Source organism: Pseudorasbora parva, chromosome 3, assembly GCF_024679245.1.
Source record: "Pseudorasbora parva isolate DD20220531a chromosome 3, ASM2467924v1, whole genome shotgun sequence".
Taxonomy (NCBI): domain Eukaryota; kingdom Metazoa; phylum Chordata; class Actinopteri; order Cypriniformes; family Gobionidae; genus Pseudorasbora; species Pseudorasbora parva.
The window spans coordinates 52,052,922-52,075,043 of NC_090174.1; the positions used below are offsets into that span (position 1 = coordinate 52,052,922).

The 22,122-nt window shown below is 39.3% G+C and overlaps 1 long non-coding RNA gene across 2 annotated transcripts in view; it reads left to right on the forward strand.

Annotated features, from left to right (window-relative positions):
• Positions 1-18,614, forward strand: part of LOC137071430 (uncharacterized) — an 82,644-nt gene extending 64,030 nt beyond the window's left edge. For both annotated transcript variants that reach the window (XR_010904432.1, XR_010904433.1), the window contains 2 exons: positions 4,853-4,962; positions 18,545-18,614. This is a non-coding gene — a long non-coding RNA (uncharacterized lncRNA). The remainder of the gene's footprint in view (positions 1-4,852; positions 4,963-18,544) is intronic.
• The last annotated feature ends 3,508 nt before the right edge of the window (positions 18,615-22,122 follow it).

Sequence of the window (22,122 nt, forward strand, 5' to 3'; positions counted from 1 at the left end):
TGTTTGGGTCAAATGTGGACAAACCTAACCATTGGTTTAAATTTTTTAAACCCAACAGACCAACGGTTGGGTTTGTCCAAATTTGCCCCAAACACGGGTTGAAACAACCCAGATTTTTTTTTGAGTTGTGAACTCATCCCATACGATTGTCCAGCCATTACGAATATGTGTAATGTATGAGTATTTTTATACAGAAGCCATACACACCCTGGCGTTTGTTCCGTTGTTGTGTTTTGAAGTGCTAGCTTGCTAACCTTGAGGCCCTGACATAATGACGCTGTGTGTTTACGCTTCACTCAGCATATTAGCTCTGCCTGCTCCTCACACTACCCTCATGCTGGTACCAAAAGTGAGAGAGAAAGAAACTGAGAGGACAACAAAAGGAACGAATGTTTATTCAAAAGCAGCACAGTGTATGTACAATGTCTGGATCACGGAGATACAGCGCAGGAAAAAAACAGACATCCACTCTAATTCTCTATTCGGCTTATCAGTCTTTCCTGCTTTCTTCTAATGGGACATCCATGTTATCTTTCTGTCTGGACCTGATATACATCACATATGGTCTATGCACACACAACCACACTGCCAACAATAACTTCTCACTTAGAAATTAAAAGACATTTGTTTATTAAACAGACAGATAGCGTTTTTTGGAATCAGGACCTCGTGTAGTCCAATTTTCCCATTGAGTCTTTGAACAATGAACTACCTGCACATTTCAAACTCTGCCTATAATGGTTAACATATTGATTATCAGTTTTTAAATCTATTGCTCTATCTATTCACACTAACAGTCAAAACACATTTTAGACATATTCAAGTTTTTTATAGCTTTATTCTGTTTTGATTGAAATTCCGGTTTTATAAATCTGGTTTCTTAACTATTTCATGTAACGATTCTGAAAGTATTTTGAGTACATTTTGTCATAATGACGGAAGTAATGTTTAATATGCCTTGGATGTATGCATTGCATTTTATAACCAGAGAAGTGTACAGTAGTAGTCAAGTGATGTTTGGAGGGAATATTGTTTTTAATTAATGTACAATTTTGATCGAACCATCAGAATATGAAACGTGTTCATAATTCCTTTGTATGACAGCCTGGGCAAAAATAATGTCTGCACAATTTGGCATGTTTCATTGCATATAACAAATAAAACAAGTGCCCCTAAACACAACTGTGCATTACGATTACAAAATCGTATGTAATTTGAATGAAGTGTGATGTTAAATTTCCTAGGCCAGACCACTACAAACTGTTTATGGAACTAAACAACACGAAAGTTATTGTATTATTATTCTTGTTACTGCTAAAAAAGAAACCTGGTTCTATATGAGAACTGTTTTTTGATTTTTATCCGATGTCCAAAATAATCAGCAAATTGTCTGCAGTGTGATCAAAGCCTAAGAAATGTGTGTAAGGTAGCCTACCCATGAGCAGTGTGATGTGGAATGTTGTGTTTTTGTGGGAGTCTTTGAGTGGTTTTCAGAGAAGGGAAGCTAAGGCTAATGACAGCGCGGTGGGCAGCTGGGTCCTGTTTTCAGCATGATGTTAGAGGAGATCATGATGGACTCAGACGAAAGCTCCGCTTCCATTACATACATTATACAGCGACGAGCCACGTCTGCAAGTGTATCAGGTTATAGCGAAAAGAAACAAATGAAAGGCAGAGAAGATGTGTGGGTTTAGAGACACCATGTGTGTCTAAACCCAACTTTGTGCATTAGTTAGCATATTTTTGATAACATTTTTTATCCATAATATCTGACTGAGGGACAGTTGAACTGGAGCAATAACACTTCCCAGTATGGTGCATTAGGCAGCTTTCCATTGAATCACCAGGAATTGTCAAAAAGTGTGCAACAGTTTTTATAGAGTATGGGAGCATGGCAAAGGTGACATGATTCATTACATAATTTTTATACAATATGATTTGTTCTTCATATGTATATTTCAGCACACCCTTCTGTTATTAGGTAAAAGCAAATCCTGATTTATTTATTATTTCACTATTCAAAGTCATGAGTTTATATATTTAGTCAACTGTCTAGTTTAATTTCCCCTTTTGTTATATTTGGACATGATTCAGACACACAATGACTTCAGCCCAAGGTTTGGGGACATTTTGGTTTCAAAAACACATAGTTGTTAATCCTGCAAGAAAAAGAAATGTTAGATATGATTATTTTTAAAAATCCATCACTGTCTGTCTTATAAATTTGTGGGTGGAAAAATGTTAGCATAAATAAATGATCTGTGTATTACTCTGTAATCTGTTATTTTTTTTCATTTGTCAAAAGGAATGTTTCCAGCCTCTCCTTGTTGTATAAGGATGCATTCATGTAGATTTTCTTGTAGATTCATGTAGATTTTTCTTTATTACATGTACATTGGTAGATTTTAGTTGGAATAGTGTGTTATTGAGATTGATTTTTTTATTTTATTTATATCATAAAGAAAAAAGGATCATTTTAACGTAACAATTTTAACTTTAAAGACCAGCAAATTTCTTATTTTTTACCCCCCATTTCTCTGGGTTCAAATACATTTGTTGTTGTTTCCCCTGGCACAAGTGACCTTTTCTTTCACGCAGAACTGTTCTGAACCTAACAGAATTGATAAACTCCTACAGTTTCTGTTCTACACCATATCTATTTTTCCCTAGTTTAGATTCCTTGAATACCTGGAAATAGGCAGTGCACGACCCAATGAGGCCACCAGTGGGAGAAAAAAGTTTGAAATCTCCTGAGAGCAGATGATTGAATTATTTAGTGTATATCTGTAATTGGATCTATTTTCTGTGATGCAGAGGTACTAGAGAGGTTAATTTGTCTTGTGCCACAGCTTCCTTTGGGTGGTCTTTTTTGTTTGTATGGTGGATGCAAGTCTTTGAATGGCCATATCTGGCTCGGAAAGCCCCCCTGAGCCCCTTTACCCAGCCTGCTCTGTTTAATGTGGTCTACAATTGCAGCCGCCTCATTTGGGTTTTGTAGTATTTGCTTTCGCCCCTTCTTCGTATGTTTATTTAAAGAGATGAAGCACCACTATTCAAGAATGTAGTATTAGCAACTGTTGTTGTGTGCTGTCTGTTTCATATGAGCATGTTTGTAATGTAAAGCTTTTCATGCTTTTTAAAATAATCTGCTAGCATGCCCATAACTGACATCGAGGTATGTGACATGGAAACATACACGATATTCGTATACATTGTCTTTTATACTTTTTCTCCCTCTATACACACACTGGCTTGGATAACTGCAGACTTGCATAGAAAAGTTACAGCAGTTCTGTCATACAGCCTGTAAAGTAATGTTCGGAAACAAAGCACACAGTGTCAAAAAGAGATTCCTCACGCATAAATAGATCGAATCAGACCTTGCTTCTATTCACGCGGATCTTGGGTAAATTGCGTAAATGAGGTAAATGAGTCACAATGAACGAATTTTCACAAATGCGTTATTGTTATTTTCACATTCTGTATTAAAACAAACCTTCAAAATGATGTATGATTTGTTGTAATATGAAAAAAAGGACTGTGCTACACCTGTTTGAAATCAATAGAGTCAACAAAGTCAATTTTGAGAAAGATCTAGTTAAAGTTTTCTGAAGGTTCCAAAACACAATTACCTAGAAACAACACATTAATGAGTAACGACGTCACATTTGGCACACACCAAGTCAAAATTAAATGTCTATATATGAAAAAAATATATTTAACTTTTTTTCCCTCCATGATACCACCATCACCATTTGGATAACACTGACTCAAACATGAAATATAAAATATAAAATGTATTTTATAAAATATAAAATGTTGTGTTTCCACAAAGTTAGAAAGGTGACATGAGAGTAATTAAATGATGCCAGGATTTTAGAAGAAAGTTTGAATGTGTTGAGAAGTATGCTATTTCACCTGGGTTATAAAATAGCAAACAAAAGAGGGCATTGGGAATAGAGAAAAGATTTTAATTGTCTCGCATCTTTTCTCCCGTGCCTTTTTTCAGAATGATTAATACTGCCACTGTGAAGTCTCTTCTCTTTTGATTCATTATCCGAAACGAAGGAATAAATTAATGCATGTGGTGATGTCGGCCTCACTACGTCTGGGGTTCCTGTGATGAAACATTTTTAACTTCCCTCAACACCAAAAGGAAAAGAAAAAAACACACGAAGGAACAAGAATCATAAATCACTTCATTGCAAATAGTGCTGACAGGGAGTATGATCTACATTTTGATATATACGATTCAGTCGACTTAAAACTTTGAAGCAGGATGGATCATAAGAGACCTGATTCATAAGTCAATTTTTAATTTGCACATATAATGAAACACATATAATCAATTTGCAGAACTGCTCCACAGGACGCTCATCCATCTCTAAACTTCCGTGTTTGAGACAATGGACATCATTCAAGACCTCTCACCTTCCATTTGTCTCCCTCCATCCTTACCTACCCATCCCTTTCCTGCCATCCCTCAATGTCTTGACAGAGACATTATGTGGGACCTACTCAGAGTTTAGGCCGAAAGGAGTTTATAGCACAGATTGCTTGCTAACATGGCAAAGATTGTGCCTCCTCTCCTTTCTGACCAGCTGTTGTACTCTAATTTAGGAAAGAGAAGAAGCCATTCAGGATTCATCAGTCAACACTATAACTACTTGCGACCCCCAGATCGATGGCTTCCCATCACCTGCTCGTTCTTACGCTGCTAACCCGATATTGCGTATAGTGAATTCACAGTTTGAGTCGCCCACTGAAATATTTGTATTCCTCATCTATGAAAACATCACATAGTCACATCTTTTCAAGAATTATGACAGTTGTGTGAATCTTTCCTCTATAGGTCCAACCAGATGTGTTGTGTCAAGGAGACTCTTGCTATAGGTGTCGACGGGTGGCTTTTACTCACAGCTGCTGATGATGAGAAAGACTGAACCCATCCGGTCACACAAGGTGAGTGGCGTCAGAATACTCTGATTAAGATCAGCACGATTTCAGATGTTACGATATAGTACTTTATATAAACCTTTAGAGCCTGAAATATACCTGGGAACTGCTGTTTATTTATTATTCATGGTATTTTGTCTCTTAACACAATGAACTGGCACTGTATGGTTTCTAGATTACTGGGGAACAAAACATAATCAGCGTGCACCATAATACAGCCATAAAATCATAATACAGGCCCATTGTCCACCTCCACACGTAAACACATTCAGACTGATAGGCACATTTTGTCCTTGTAGCATTTAAATTATGTCCGTTAGCATGTGTGTATGTCTGCTAAGTCTGTTATTGAGGTTTAGGTTTCAGATGGGTGTTCAAAAGCTCCCACTTTGTTGCAGATTAGAAATTAGGAAAAAGAGTCTCAAGTCAAGATGCTCAAAATCGTAGCAGGAAAATACATTCGTCTGCATGTGTAAGACCATCACGTTGTGCTTTAACCCATTCAAATTCAATGGACATCACTTTTCTGCTTTTTTCATTTTGTCCAGTGTATATAATAATTGAGATTTTGAATTGATTTTATTTTTTAAATTCCAGTTTTCATTTTTAGTAGATTTTTATTTTATTTTATTTGCAAGAGGAACAAGGCAAGACAAGTTTAAATATTTTCGTCTAATATTGAATTTATTTAATTTTAGCTTAAATTCAATTCATGAATTTCTTTTCAATACATTTTTGTTTTAGTTAAGGATAACAGCACTGATTTTATCTCACCCAAATCTCAAAGGATTACTATCCATGGATGTCGTCATATACTTTTTGTGTGTGATTTCTTTGATGAAGTTTGATTTAATGTCATGGAAATGTGATTTCAGTTTTATCATGACATCTCTGTTTTGCATGGTAATGGATATGAAATGTTGAAATGTTTGGTCTTGGCTGAACAGATCAAGTGCCAATACATAAACATGACACGCTGCTGTGAGCAAGTACATCAATTACCCGTAGCAGATCTATACAGGTGGAGCTGGGGAAGAAGGTTTCTGAAAGTCTCCTGTAACTGCTACAGCAAATGCTGACCAAGTACTTGAATGTTCATTGGCTACTGATACATCAGGAACCAATCAGAGTGATTCACTATGTATCACTATAATGTAATTGCAAGCAGATTAAGTTAAGTACCTATCAGCTTGCAGCATCTAGAGTTTTCATTCTCCTTATCCATCCATCATCTTTAAAGCATAAAGCATGAATCTACAATAACTGTACACGACTGGCCACATTTTTTTGTATTGTTTACCAAGGCTGCATTTATCTTATCAAAAAAGTGAAACGGTAATATCGTGAAATATTATTACAATTTAAAATCAATTTTAATATATATTTACAATAAATATTAAATATATTTGTTTAATATTTTTGCTTAATGGTTTTTTAATGATTATTTATGTATAGAACAATGAAAAGATAAATATTTTTTTAAAGGTGCCCTAGAATGATTTGAAACAATATTTTAAAATTGTTTTCTGATATCTACATATATCAGTATATATGTAGATACCTTAAATAAGTATGTGGCTTATTTAAGGTCAAAAATTGTCCAGATACAGTTTAACAGGTCCATTTACAACCCTATAAATTGTCCCTAGGATGTAATCCTCTGTTTTTGCCTTATTTTGAAGAGTCATGAATATTAATGTTGAGCTCTGCTCTGATTGGCTGTTTCACTGCACAGCTCAATGACAGCTAACACATCTATACCATCCGTCATTGCAATGATTTGACAATGAGAGCTTCTTAACTTTGAATGACGAACTGAACTGGGTAGCGTGTAAATATGTTGTTTACAGTAACGTTACAGTTTGACAGTAGAGTACTAATTTAAAAGTTGATTTATTTAGCCAAAAAAGTAATGTAGAAGCCACTCAAAATAGTCAGTTGTCATGTTTACTACTCACCCGCTGCAAAATAATCATACTTCAGTTCTCAAAAATGTATATTTATTTAACAAATTGACTAGAAGCCTTCTCAAATGACTATCGTTTTAACTTAGATGGTGAAGAAGGTGACAAAGAAGGCTACAATTATCGACTGAGCGATCTTTAAGCAACTAAACAGTAGTAGTAAACGTAGTTTCTGAGTCTTGTTAATGATGAAATATAGGTAAATTTAGATTGTATTTTATGACAACACTGGCAGGAAATAATATTAACCTTTGTGATTTGACAAACTGTTATGTGATCTACTTGGAGTTTCCAATTGTTACTTTAGCATGTTGTGTTAGATCTAGACAAGAAGCTAGACTAAGATCTAAGAATCTAAACTAAGAAGCTTTCAATTTAAACGTGACATGACATTTGTGTCCTTGATCTGCCGTTTTCGCTATCCTCGCGTGACGCTTGTTTATCTGCTGAACTGATGATTCGGCTGCCGCCTGAAAATGAACCTAAGGTGACATGCAAATGTTGGGGGCGTACATATTAAAGATCTCAGCGATTGCGTCACATGTGGCGTTATGTTGAAAATAGCCTGTTTTTCCGTGGTGTTTTTCACAAACAAGATTTACATATGAAGGAGGAGCCAATGGTGTTTGAGACTCACTGTGTGTGATGTCCATGTACTGAACTCTTTTTATTTAACTATGGCAAGGTTAATTTAATTTTTCATTCTAGGGCACCTTTAAATAGAAATATTTTGTAACTTTATGTAACGGATTCACAGAGGCAGGATTCAATTGCAAGTAACTCAGTTTATTTAGACAGATAGTGTCACAGAAGTCTAAACTCAGAACACTGAAGAAGTCCGGGTAAGACGGAGCAGTGAGAGAGGCTCCGTTGGCGACACGGGCAGGCTGTGAGCAGTTGTGACTCGGGAGGTCGGTAGAGGTAATCCGGGAAGGGATCCAGCGTTTCACGGAAGGGGGAAACGACAACCAACACGGAGACACAAGGGGAAACATCCAACAACGCTCTGACAAAGACAAGAGAGAAACAGAGAGACTAAATAGGGTGAAGGTGATGAGTTGCAGCTGGTGCAGGTGATCAGCCACAGGTGCGTGATGAGCCAATCCCAGGCTCCGCCCTCACCTACATTCAACACGCACCCAAGAGTGAGACAGGGAATCCATGAACCGTGACAGTACCCCTCCCCCTAGGAGCGTCCCCTGACGCTCCCAGCCGACCTTACCTGTTGATTGTAATCATCAATAAGGGAGTGATCCAGAATGTCCCTAGCAGGAACCCAACTTCTCTCCTCCGGACCGTAACCTTCCCAGTCCACCAAGTACTGGAAACCGCGTCCCCTCCGTCTAGAATCCAGAATGCGATTAACCGAATACGTTGGTTCCCCATCTACGAGTCGCGGCGGTGGGGGAACCGGGACTGGCGGATTAAGGTGGGAGTGAAAAACAGGCTTGATTTTGGATACATGGAAGGCGGGATGAATCCTCCTGTACGCCGGAGGGAGTTTGAGGCGGACTGTCACCGGACTAATGATCTTGGTGACAGTGAACGGGCCGATAAATTTGGGAGCAAGTTTATTAGATACGGAGCGGAGAGGAATGTTCTTGGTAGAAAGCCACACTTTTTGACCCACGACGTAAACGGGAGGCTTAGACCGGTGGCGATCGGCTTTAGCCTTGGTGCGCGCTCCCACCTGGAGCAGAGTCTCACGGGCTCTGGTCCATGTGCGATGACACCTCTGGATAAAGGCGTGAACAGAGGGGACCGCGACCTCGGAATCCAGACTAGGAAAAATAGGTGGCTGGTAACCTACACTACACTCAAATGGCGAAAGGCCCGTAGATGACACTGGTAACGAGTTATGAGCGTACTCAACCATAGAGAGTTGCTGGCTCCAGGATGAAGGATTCTTGGATACCAAACATCGCAACACTCTTTCCAGATCCTGATTGGCTCTCTCGGTCTGACCGTTGCTTTGGGGGTGATAACCCGAAGACAGACTAACCGTGGCTCCTAGTAATTTACAAAACTCCTGCCAAAATTTGGACACAAATTGGGAACCTCTGTCAGAGACCACGTCCATCGGGAGGCCATGTAACCGAAAGACGTGGTCTACTACAGATACCGCTGTCTCCTTGGCTGAGGGTAATTTGGGCAAGGGAATGAAATGTGCTGCTTTCGAGAATCGGTCCACGACGGTCAAAACGACCGTCTTGCCCTGGGAGGGCGGGAGGGCGGTAACAAAATCTAGAGCGATGTGGGACCAGGGTCTCGAAGGAACAGACAACGGCTGAAGTAACCCATGGGGAGGTTGGTTAGATGTCTTACCAACCGCACAGACCGAGCAAGCCAAAACAAAACTGCGAATGTCGCGAGCCATAAGTGGCCACCAAAATCGTTGCTTTATTAAACTGCAAGTGCGGTTTACCCCTGGATGACAAGCAATGTTGGAGCAGTGACCCCATTTGAGGACCTCGGATCTTAACCCCTCCGGAACGAACAAACAACTCGGTGGGCCGCCGGGCGGGGGCGTTACCCCTTCTAAGGCCACTTTGACCTTCGATTCGATCTCCCATGTGAGTGTAGAGATAACTATCTTCTCTGGCAAAATACACTCGGGAGTAACCGGGCGTTCGGAAGCATCAAAAATACGAGATAAAGAGTCGGGTTTGATGTTTTTAGACCCGGGGCGGTACGAGAGAACAAAGTCAAAACGTCCGAAAAAAAGTGCCCACCGAGCCTGCCTGGAGTTGAGTCTTTTAGCAGATCTAATATATTCAAGGTTCTTATGATCCGTCCATACAATAAAAGGTACCCCCGACCCTTCAAGCCAATGACGCCACTCCTCCAACGCTAACTTGACGGCCAACAACTCTCTGTTACCAATGTCATAATTGCGTTCGGCAGGAGAAAGACGATGGGAGAAAAACGCGCACGGGTGCATCTTGTCATCTGAGGGAGAGCGCTGTGAAAGAACCGCTCCTACCCCCACCTCTGACGCGTCGACCTCTACCACGAACTGACGTGTGGAATCAGGGGCGACTAAGATGGGAGCTGAAACAAAGCGGCTTTTCAGTTTGGCAAATACAGCCTCGGCTGTATCGGACCACCTGAACGTCGTTCGGGGAGAGGTCAAGGCAGTCAGAGGTGCGGCTAGTTGGCTGAAATTGCGAATAAAACGCCGATAGAAATTGGCGAACCCCAGAAACCTCTGTAGGGCCTTACGGGAATCTGGACTTGGCCAATCCATCACAGCCTTAACCTTGTCGGGATCCATGCGCATTCCCTCCGATGACACGATGTACCCTAAAAAAGGAACAGACTGTGCATGAAAAGCGCATTTCTCCGCCTTGACAAAAAGCCCATTCTCTAGCAACCTCTGAAGCACTCGTCTGACGTGTCGAACATGTTCCTGGAGAGACGAAGAAAAAATCAAAATGTCATCCAGGTAGACATATATGAATTGGTCGACCATGTCTCTCAACACATCATTGACGAGTGCCTGGAAAACCGCTGGGGAGTTGGAAAGGCCGAAAGGCATGACCAAATATTCAAAATGCCCCCTGGGGGTGTTAAATGCGGTTTTCCATTCATCCCCCTCCCTGATGCGAACCAAATGATAAGCGTTACGTAAGTCCAACTTCGTGAAGACGGATGCTCCCTGTAACCTCTCGAAAGCTGAAGACATCAACGGCAAAGGATAGGTATTCTTTACCGTGATGTTATTCAGCCCTCGGTAATCAATGCAAGGTCGCAGAGAACCATCCTTCTTCCCCACGAAGAAGAACCCCGCCCCCGCTGGAGAAGAGGAAGGGCGGATGAATTTGGAGGCTAGAGAATCAGAAATATATTTCTCCATGGCCTCCCTTTCTGGAATAGAAAGAGAGTATAGTTTGCCCTTAGGCGGAGACTTACCTGGGAGTAAATCTATAGCACAGTCATAGGGACGATGCGGAGGAAGAGAAGCAGCTCGGGACTTACTGAACACTTCCTTCAGGTCGAGGTACTCCGGAGGCACGTTAGACAGATTCACCGTCTCACTCTGAAAAACAGAACGAGACACAGACGAACAAGCAGACACCAAACAAGACTCATAACACTTATCACTCCACGCAGACACAGAGTTTTGTCCCCAGTCAACCCTTGGGTTATGTAACTCCAGCCAAGGGTGACCGAGGACAATGGGAGCCAAAGGGGAGTCCAGGATAAAAAATGAAATGAGTTCAGTGTGGTTGCCAGACGTGATCAGTGTAAGTGGTTCAGTGGTGAATGAAATGTCAGGGAGAACTTGTCCGTTGAGTGCGTTGACAGAGATGGTGTTCTTAAGTGCAATGGTGGGTATTTTGAGTTTGTGTGCAAGGGCAGAGTCAAGAAAGTTACCCTCCGCTCCCGAGTCGAGGAGTGCTGGGCTGGAAAATTCCTGGGCTGCCCACAGCAATCTCACCGGAAGGAGAGTGGAGGATGAGGTCTTTTCCACGGAGATCCCGCCCGACAGTAGCCTTCTCCTTACCGCCGGGCGTGGTCCTCTTACCGGGCAGGAGTCTTGCAGGTGTCCGGTCCCGCCGCAGTAGAGGCAAAGACCACGGGATCTCCGTGTCGCTCTCTCCTCCCGGGAGAGCCGAGCTCGACCCACCTGCATGGGCTCCGGGTCGAAGGTGTAGCTGACCGCATCCGCAGCGTTGGCCTGAGGGCATTCGACACTCTTGTGCTGAAACTCCATCCTGGATCTCAGCCGACTCAGACGAGCGTCCACCCTCAACGCAAGTTCGATCAGTCCGTCAATCTTCTCCGGAAGGTCGATCATGAAAATCTCTTTCTGGATGCGGTCAGCCAGCCCATGCAGGAATATGTCCCACTGTGCTTCCTCGTTCCACTTGCACTCGGCGGCCAGGGTGCGGAACTCGATGGAATAATCCGAGACCGAGCGGTTACCTTGACGGAGCTCTGCGAGTTGACGTGCCGCTTCTCTTCCGGTTACCGCTCGGTCAAACACCCTTCTCATCTCCGCCGCCAGCGTCTGGAACGAGGAGCTGCAAGGATGTTGATTTTCCCACACCGCCGTTCCCCAAAGTGCGGCTCGTCCGGAGAGCAGGGTGAGGACGAATGCCACCTTGGATCTCTCCGTGTTGAAAGTCTGCGGTTGAAGAGCGAAAAACAAGGAACACTTGGTAAGGAAGGCTCTGCAATAATTGCTCTCACCGGCATAACTCTCAGGGGTAGGCAGACGTGGTTCCGGTTGCCGCGATGCGGATGGTGTGTGGGGGATCGGCGGTGGGTCGGGCACAGTGGGACCGACGAGTTGTTGCATCTGTTGGGTCAGCTCGGCCACCCGTGCCACCAAGGTGTGTACTGCTTGTCCTGTGGCAGTTAAGTTCGCCTCCTGCTGGTCCAGTCTCTCGTTGCTGCTGGTCAGTAGGGCGTTGATACTCGCTGAATCCATGGTTGGTCAGAGCGTTCTGTAACGGATTCACAGAGGCAGGATTCAATTGCAAGTAACTCAGTTTATTTAGACAGATAGTGTCACAGAAGTCTAAACTCAGAACACTGAAGAAGTCCGGGTAAGACGGAGCAGTGAGAGAGGCTCCGTTGGCGACACGGGCAGGCTGTGAGCAGTTGTGACTCGGGAGGTCGGTAGAGGTAATCCGGGAAGGGATCCAGCGTTTCACGGAAGGGGGAAACGACAACCAACACGGAGACACAAGGGGAAACATCCAACAACGCTCTGACAAAGACAAGAGAGAAACAGAGAGACTAAATAGGGTGAAGGTGATGAGTTGCAGCTGGTGCAGGTGATCAGCCACAGGTGCGTGATGAGCCAATCCCAGGCTCCGCCCTCACCTACATTCAACACGCACCCAAGAGTGAGACAGGGAATCCATGAACCGTGACACTTTATAAATAGCTTTACTTTGATCAATTGAATGCATTCTTGCTGAATAAACTTTTTGCTGAAATTTATTTAAAGAAAATCATCTTAATGACATGTGTATGTATTATAATGGTCATTTTAAATTGTAAAAAATATAAATATAAATACAAGTATTTTTAAGTAAAAACTTAAAATTGAAGTATATATATTTCATAAATTAATTTGTATAAATATTTGGTAATGTTTCAAGACCCTTTATTTAACACTTTATTTTACAGTGTCCTAACCCTCATGTATTTAATTATTACTCAGTACTTAAATGCGTAATTACACTGTAACACAGACACCTTGTGTCTCAGGAATGTAATTTGGGTCTGAATATCATTTTTACTGCTGAACAATCAATGTGAGTTTGCATTTCAAAAACTGGTGGCATTGTTTGTGAACATTTCCTGAATATAGTGTCTGCAGGCCCGGAGGCAGCTCGAAGTTTGTTCTGGAAGTGTGTATGTTTGTCGTGTTAATGGCTGCGTTAAATATATGCTTTGCTAATTAAGATAGGATGCACACTGTTTACCTTTCATCACATCCGCTCATGTGAGATGAAGAGATAAGAAGTGGAGGAAAAAGAGAGAGAGAGAGAGAGAGAGAGAGAGAGAGAGAGAGAGAGAGAGAGAGAGAGAGAGAGAGAGAGAGAGAGAGAGAGAGAATGAGATGGTTCATCTAGAGTGGTGATAAAAGCTGTCACACATAGTCTCTCTCTCTCACTCTCTGCCAGTTCACGGAAGGCGGGTTATCTGTTCACATATCTTCATTCTCTTCCTCACACCTGTTGATAAAAGAGATCCTTGCAGGAAACCCAATTCCTGTCATCACCTCACTGTCTTGTGCTTCTGCTCTCTGAAGTGCCAATGATATTTTAGTGCCTTCCAGTACTGTTGTAAATCTATAATTAGAATAGGAGGTTTTTGCATCATATAAGAAGTACAAGGCTGAATCCAATCTCTCATGTATGATAATAGACTGATAATAGATAAATGATAATGGACAGATAAAACATGAATCAGGAGGGAAATTACATTCAGTAAAGACTGATAACTGCCTTAACGACAAGAACCCCTGAAAAATAAAATGTTGATATTTGGCTGTTCTTGTTTTTGTATTTTTTAATTATTTGCATTAGCAAAATTCAGGAAATCCAAAGTCATTACATACAATACCGTTAAGAAGTTTATGGTTGGTAAGATTCTTAAAAAATGTTTGAACGAATACTGACACCGAGGCTCCATTTATTTGATCAAAAATACAGTAAAACTCTAGTCTAGAAATCTAGACGCACCCTAGCGGTAGCAAATCTAATCTGCCGCGAGTGTCGTCTAGCACTTACACTTCTAAACTGTAAAAGCCAAACTCTGGTCGGGCCAATCACATCATGTATAGAGTCAGTGGGCGGGGTTTAACATAATGACGGCAGAGTTGCGCTTGCGTGCTTCTAGTAAACACAGAAGTTGGCGAACGGCGGTCTTTCGAATCAGCTAGTAAAACTCAGGCTAGTAAAACTCAGCAATATTGTGAAATATTTGTAGAATTTAAAATAACTTTTTTCTGTCACGGGTATATATATTTTAAAATGCAATTCATTCTTGTGATGGCAAAGCTGAATTTTCAGCATCATTACTCCAGTCTTCAGTGTCACACGATCCTTTAGAGATTACCCTAATATGCTTATTTGGTGCATTTTTTTTCAAAGTTGAATTTGTTAATATTATTTTATTCTTATTTCTAGCTCAAACAAACAGCATTTTTTAAAATCTGTAACAATGTAAGTCTTTACTGTCACTTTTGATTTATTTAATGCATTAAATATATATTCAAAATAAACCTTGCTTAGTAAAATAATGTATTGTAAATCAATACTGTATGTAATTTCTCTTGTATAAATAACATTGTTTGCTAAGGCAAGCGTCACTGTTGCTATTGCTCATACTTTGTGTTAGAAATTTGAGCAAAACACCAATTCTAAGTATTAAACTTTGATGCATAATTGTACAATTACATTTTTTGCTTAGCAGATGACAGAAGGACAAAAATAGACCCCCATAGACTTGGACTGACAAAGGGACTTACGCCAGATCTAGAGACCTGAATATGATAGACTTGAGGGTTGGATTTTTTGATTTGGGACCATAAATTGTGTGTGTAAGTAAAAAAAGAAAAGAAAATTGCCTTATTAGTGGCAGAAACATCCAGAATAATCTTACAACCAGCAGAACGCCACAATTTACATTGCCCACTGGCTGACAAATGACCAGTCATGCTGATGGTTTTTATATTCAGTTAAGGAGGTTAATCTTTCAAATCATGCATCACCGATCAGGTTAGCACTTTTTCCCATCATGGAAGAGGACCCATCTTGGGGTCAAGAGGTGCAGAACTCTGACTTGTTGTCAAACGAAGTATCCGAAGAGCTAATGGAGAAAATACCATTTATATTTACTTCATTTACTATGTCGTTACCCTGCTCATTTTCTTTTCCATTCAGCCAAAGATAAGATATCAGGGCTAGACTGATGTTTAGACTGCATTTAAAGGGGTACCTTAGCACTAGATGAGGAAGACAAACCAATAACTTCCATGTGTACGTTTTATTTTTTGGGTCTGGCTTTTATTCCATTTTACATGCGAGTGGACCCACGGCTTGTGGAATGTGGTTTCTTGACTTTCTTGGATGCCAGTAAAACCCGCTTCAAATTGCATGCATGACTTCGAAACAATAATACAAAACACATAGGAAGTGTTTCAGCATGTTGTTGTGCTATTTTAGTCTGAATTGAGTTCAGTGCTGTTGCTTCAGTGTTGACTCACCAAAGTTTAGTTGCTCACTTTCAAAACCCAGTGAGCTGCTCAAAGAAAGCATTATATGTACACTCAACATGTAGGCTATTATCTAGTTCTGATATTGTAGCAACATGCTTCTATCAAACCCTGTTGAAAATAAGTGTAAGTTTAGTATCTCTTTCACATTTATGTTTGTGACGCTCAGTTGCTGTTGAGTGTTTCATTGTTCAAAAAGATTAGGCCCACACATTAAGGTTTATTGTATTTGCACACCCAATGAAGTTTTACTCTTATAAAATTCATGACAGCATAAGCTGATCTAAGATCAGTCTATGCCCAAGCAGGCGTAGTGACATGCAAGTTTTTTTTTCTTTGATACGGGAAAGGAACGGCGTGCTGCCATGAATTCTTTTGAGGTTGGCAGAGCAGGTAGACACAACATGGCATGTTTGTTTGTAGTCAGGCTTCGAAAAAGAGACAATGCAACCTGAGGCGATCCAGAGGTATGCTGTGAATGTGTGTTTTGAACTGCAACATTGATATCTTGGCACCGTCTCATAGTGAGAACTTTCGCTTTAGTACCTTTTAAACCCTTTTGACAACATTAAAGTCCCTACTGCTGTACCACACTGTGACCCAGGTGGTCTTTTTCTCTAGCACATTCCCTTTCTCAAAGCCAAAGCCTACCTGTCAGCCTGAGATGTATGCAGGAAAAGGCAGGTTTCCTGTCTGAGAGCACAGTGCTCATTCTGGGCCGAAACTCCGATGATATGTACAGAATCCAGTTGTAGTGTTGGTCACGTAAAACACGGTCAGTCTGCTTTACATCATCCAAGTCATTCTGAGGCAAGAAAAGGGAAGAAGACACAACAGTTTCATCTGTTATAGTGTGATCTGATAAGTCATGTTTTATTATTTATTATATTTTTTGCGTTTTCCGTCTCTATGCGATGCACGCCGTTTTGCTAATCAGTGTCTTTATCTAGTAAAAAATTCCAGTAAGAACATTCACTTCAGATGTACCTAATTTGTGTGAGATAAAATGAATGTGGGAGATTAAAATTTTTCAAATATATAAAAACATGATTTCTTATACAAACTTGGTTAATGTTAAATATAATTCAGCAGTTATTTAATACAGTATTTCACATAGCATAACTGTTTTTATTGTGAGCATAAGAAACTTTCAAAAACGTAAAACATTTTTTTTACAATACACGCACACAAATATAGTTTTACCATTCATATATTTATATGATAACATTTAAATCAAGTATATTATTAATTAAAATATATATATATATATTTATAGAATGTGTACATTACTAAATAATACAATCTTTAATTATTAATATAATTATTACAAATTACACCAAATCATTTGAACAAGTAACTAATTTAGAAACATGACACAAATACTGATTTTAAAACGGATTGAGTGTACTGCCGATTTATTGTATGTCCTCCAAATTTGAAGAGCAGTATTAAAATAATAAGTCTGATCCACCTCAACTCTTGTCAGAGGTGTTTATGGCTTTGGCTCTGTGAAATACAATGTTGTTTGTATTTTCTTTATTAATGTTTTGAAGATCCTGAACATTGACCGATATTTAGCACATTTGTTTCCTTTTACTGCGTCTTTTCATATTGGTTCTGACTCCCCCAGAAACTGTAGTGTCCCTCCTCTCTCATTCTTAGCCTGACTCCAGACAGGTAAGACAACCACCCACTCAATCCTCTGCAGAAAGAGAGTGAGAGAAGATAAATATTCCCTTCACGTGAGGAATGTGGTAATGTAGGCCTTTGAAAAGCATAGGCAGTTCTTATCCATCATATTGCATCATATCTCACTGCAGGCCGACTCCTCTGCTGTGGACAATGTCACAGTGAACTCGTACCTCATTTCTCACTGAGACCTGCTCAACACCGACAATTAGTCATTCACAAAGCTCTTGGGTCTGTGAAGGCATTGTGAATAGGGTATTTTTCTGACCCTTGACAATTTAGAAGCATTTTTGACAGCTGGTTTAAGTTAGGAACTGTGCAACAATTTTGTGATCAAATTATTTTATTTATTTTATTTTTAACATTAGTTAACTATGTTAGTTAACATGAGCTAACACAAACAAACAGCATTTATTAATCTTAGTTCATGCTTAGACCAAATTTTGTGTTTGTTAACATTTAACATAATTTATGAACTGTGAAATTAAGTAACATTAACAAAGTTTAATAAATGCTGTAAAAATACGTTGCTTCTTGTTAACAGAGGAGACTGTATTGTAAAGTGTTGTTGTCATGTCTGGTTAGGATGAAAATGTGGAACAAGGCGATTAGGACAAGGAGGATTCTAAATAAAAATTGTGTTGTTAAAAATAAATACAGTCACTGTTCAAACGCATTGCCGGACTGAAATATTTAGGTCAGTTTCTCTTGATTGTTGAGCTTCTTGTACCATTTCATCAAGTAACATCTAAAAGCTGTTTGTATCCCAGTCTGCTGTAAGGATTTAATGGAGGGAACAGTGGCACAGGAGCAAAATGACCTTCCCAGATTCTATCTGGCCAATTAAAGCACATCGGACTGAATGTTCTCCCTCTCAGACTACATTTGGTGTTTGCATTCAAAATACCAGAGCCCAGAGAGTCAAAATTACCCATTGTTTTATGCTTTACATAAATATTTACAAATGCAGAACCAGAGAAGTTTAGGCTAAATGGACCATAGAAATATTCTGAGCGCAGGGAGAAAGATGGTCCCACGAGGACCACAAGTTGTTAAAATTAATGTTTGTGGCAGAGAGTAAAGGGGATTACAGTTAAACGGCATGAAAGCTGTTATTTTTGGTGGATGCTATTTTTAAGAAAGTTTTGCTGTTCCCCTGCTGAATTTAAAGCTCAAACATTCTGTTTTTCTTCAGGTTGTCGACTTGTGGGATAGTTAGCAGAGTTTTGGGGGGTCTGGAAGAAAATGTCCTTGTGTATTTAAAGTCACAATAAAATTGTCAAAAACAAAATAACAGTTGATCAGAGATTTTTATTTTATTGTATTTATTTACGGTATTATGTAATTTATGAGTACGTCATGAATATCAAAATACTGAGTCAGCATTGGCTGTTGAAACATTAAATGTTTGGGGCCTATACTTTCTAGTTCTACTCAAAACAAGAAGGTAGAGTCAGAACCACAGAAACTTGAGTATAAAGAAGATGATGATGATGATGATGATGATGATGATGATGATGATGATGATGCTGATGGTGGTAGTAATAAATGCTTTCATCTATTCATATAACCATAGCATAGGTTCCATTTTGAACATTAGAGATACGTTTATCAAGAATAACACAGTCGGGGAGGCATTATTGCGTGAGCTGCCAGAACAGGACAGAACAAAAAATATTACTTGTAAATATTAGCAATGTTTTTTTAAGTGTACTATAAAATACATTTATTTTTATTAAAATATTTTACAATTGTTTTTATTTTATAATATAATAGAACTATCCCACTTTATTATTTTGTTTATTATTTTATGAACTATATAAGTTTGTGTGTATATAAAGTTTATTACCTTTTATTTAAACCTAAATAAGAGCCATTGTCAGTTCGTCAGTTGGCAGGCAGTTTTGATCATTTTATTAAAAAGTCGTTGCTGTGTGCTGTGTGTAAAGGAAAATAAAAATATTTTTACATATGTATATATATATATATATATATATATATATATATATATATATATATATATATATATATATATATATATATATATATATATACAAATCCATGCCTATGGTTTGCAAATTAATTAGTGAAAGAAATATATTATAGATGAGAACTTGGGGCCTGTTAAAGTGATTGTATCCTCACTTCCTATTGCACCCGCAGCCCAGTTACTCATTAATCTTATTGTCCTGCTTTTCAGACTCATTCTGTCCATCATATGAATTTATTGTTTTTGGCTACCATAAGTCACTTAAAAGCCAATTTTATCTTAAGGGCCGATTATTTGGTTTCTGAATCAGCCTGACTGCATACTGCCAAGACTCTTGACCTCTGAATTAACCCGCTGATAGCATCCATTTAAAATAAGATGTGTGTGTGTGTGTGTGTGTGTGAGAGAGAGTCCTGTGCATCTGCGGAGCCTCAGGAGGACTTTATCAGAGTTTATTAATGATAGTTTGATTCCCTCAGAGTTCAGCGCCTGTCTTTAAACTATAACCCAACATTATCAGGGCTTTCTGTTTTCTGTCTCACAGACAGCCTGTCAAAGCCCAGGGGCGGACTTCAAATCTTTCTTAATAATACTCAAAGATCAGAACACAACTATGATGCTCATAAAGAAACTAAGACACATTGTTTCCTCGACTGAGTGTTTTATATTTACTGCTGCATACTATTGCTCATGTTTAGAGTTAAGGTTTTAAACAAACCCTAAGCCTTCAGCTTGTGACGTCAAGAAACATGAATGATACCTAGAATCGTGTGGTTTGCTAAGGAGAGGTGTGCTATTATTTTTTTAATCTGCCAGATTTATTTCCCTTGTGGTTGATAAAATCAAACAGGCTTACACTGAAGTTATAACCTTACCTAAAACTTTTGGGTGGTCTCTTTGGACTTTGGACCAGTAAATATGTACCTTAAAACCACTTTTTACTTACAACTTCCTTGCAATGCCCTAGAAACTACCTTAACAGCAACCATTCAGAAAATGTTAATAATGACCTGTTAACCACCCGGAATTTTAATTTTAAGGTTAGCATTGTGGTGACAAGCAAAAACAAGCTTCACTCACCAAGGTTATTGTTTATTAAAAGTAAAATCATAAATAATTTCCATTGAAACTAAATAAATTTGAACTGAAATAAAATATAAAAAACTTTTCAAATTTTCATTTAGTTTGTTGAAGTACTAAAATAACAAAAACTAAAGCATAAAAACTCTACAGACACATTTAAATAAAACCAAATAAAAATGACTCGCACAGAACGGAATAGGTGTGTAACTTAATTAGCAGCCATAGAAACAAACATGGAACTAGAACTCCATGAGAACAGGAACAAGGAAAACCAAACTAAGGCTACTGTACGTTTACCATAGACTGTAAAAAAAAAATGGACGTAGTGTCCGTGACGTCACTCATAGGACTCCGAAAAGCCGTTTTGAAGCTTAAAGTAGAGACGAGCTGGCCACTAACAGACAGCAGATAAATGGCTATCCACCTGTCACTCAAAGTGACCACGCCCTTAATTATGCAGAACTTTAAGGCTTTATTTAATGTAATTGAATGAGTTATAAAAAAATTCACCCCCTCACAGTTGTCATAAAGGGCAAAATTAGCCATATAGACCAAAACCACAATTTGTACCAGGCTGGAAACATGTTTTTTTTCTGCTGTAAAGTTTATTAACATGGGGCTCAATGAGATTAGCGGCCAGTCTGGGAATTGCAGTTTTTCCGTATGGGCTTCAACAGAAACTGGGGGATGTTGCAGCTTGACGTTTACACAACAACATACTCCTTTGCTTTTCCGCGTGAAGTCGACATCTTATGGTCTTTTTTCACACCGCAAGCAATATTTCTTCTGCCATGCATGTTATCCTATGAGCACAATGCATTCACACCAGGAGGAGGAGCGGGAACAAGATGCACGTAAGCATGTCTTGTTTTTTATCAAGAACTGAGTATTTCAGAAAAGCAAATACAGAATCTAAATATTTACAGAAGATTTACCCATTTAAATTTGTTTTTAATTATAAAGACTAAATTAAACAGTCAGAAAATATGATATATAAACTTTATTTTAGCTTAATATGTAATAGGCTTACACAGGCAGGTATACAGTGCTTCCGGAAAGTATTCACTTCATTTTTTCACATTTTTAATGCTACAGCCTTATTCCAAAATTGATTAAATTCATTATTTTCCTCTAAATTCTATATACAATACCCCATAATGACAACGTAAAAGAAGTTTGTTTGAAATCTTAGCAAAAAATAAGAAATCAAAAATAAATAAAAAACATAAACTTTCAAGACATGCTCAAATATGTGTAGCTTTGGAGCATCTGCTGTGACTCTGTACAAGCACGTTCAGTGTTAATACACTTGCATTGTAGTTACGCTGATTCGCCGCTTATACTTGCAGTGTCAAAACAATCCCTGTTCACACAGATTGGCGTAAAAAATGTAAAATCGCTAAATTATGCTATGCAGCCAGACCAGCAGTTGGCGATGTCGCAAAAAAAAACACACAAAAAAACAGAAAGCGCCTATAGACTTCTTTCAATGCGTAAGCACATGACGTCAAAAGCATGTACTCTGAAAACTGTTTTCAAAAGTTAGCATTTTAAGGGTGCTTTCACACTAGCCCTTTAAGTGCGCACCCGGGTTCGCTTGACGTCAGAGTTCGGTTCGTTTGGATGATGTGAACACAGTCTTCTGAACTCGGGTGGGCACCCGCAAACTGCACCCGAGTCTGCTTAAAAAGATGGTCTGG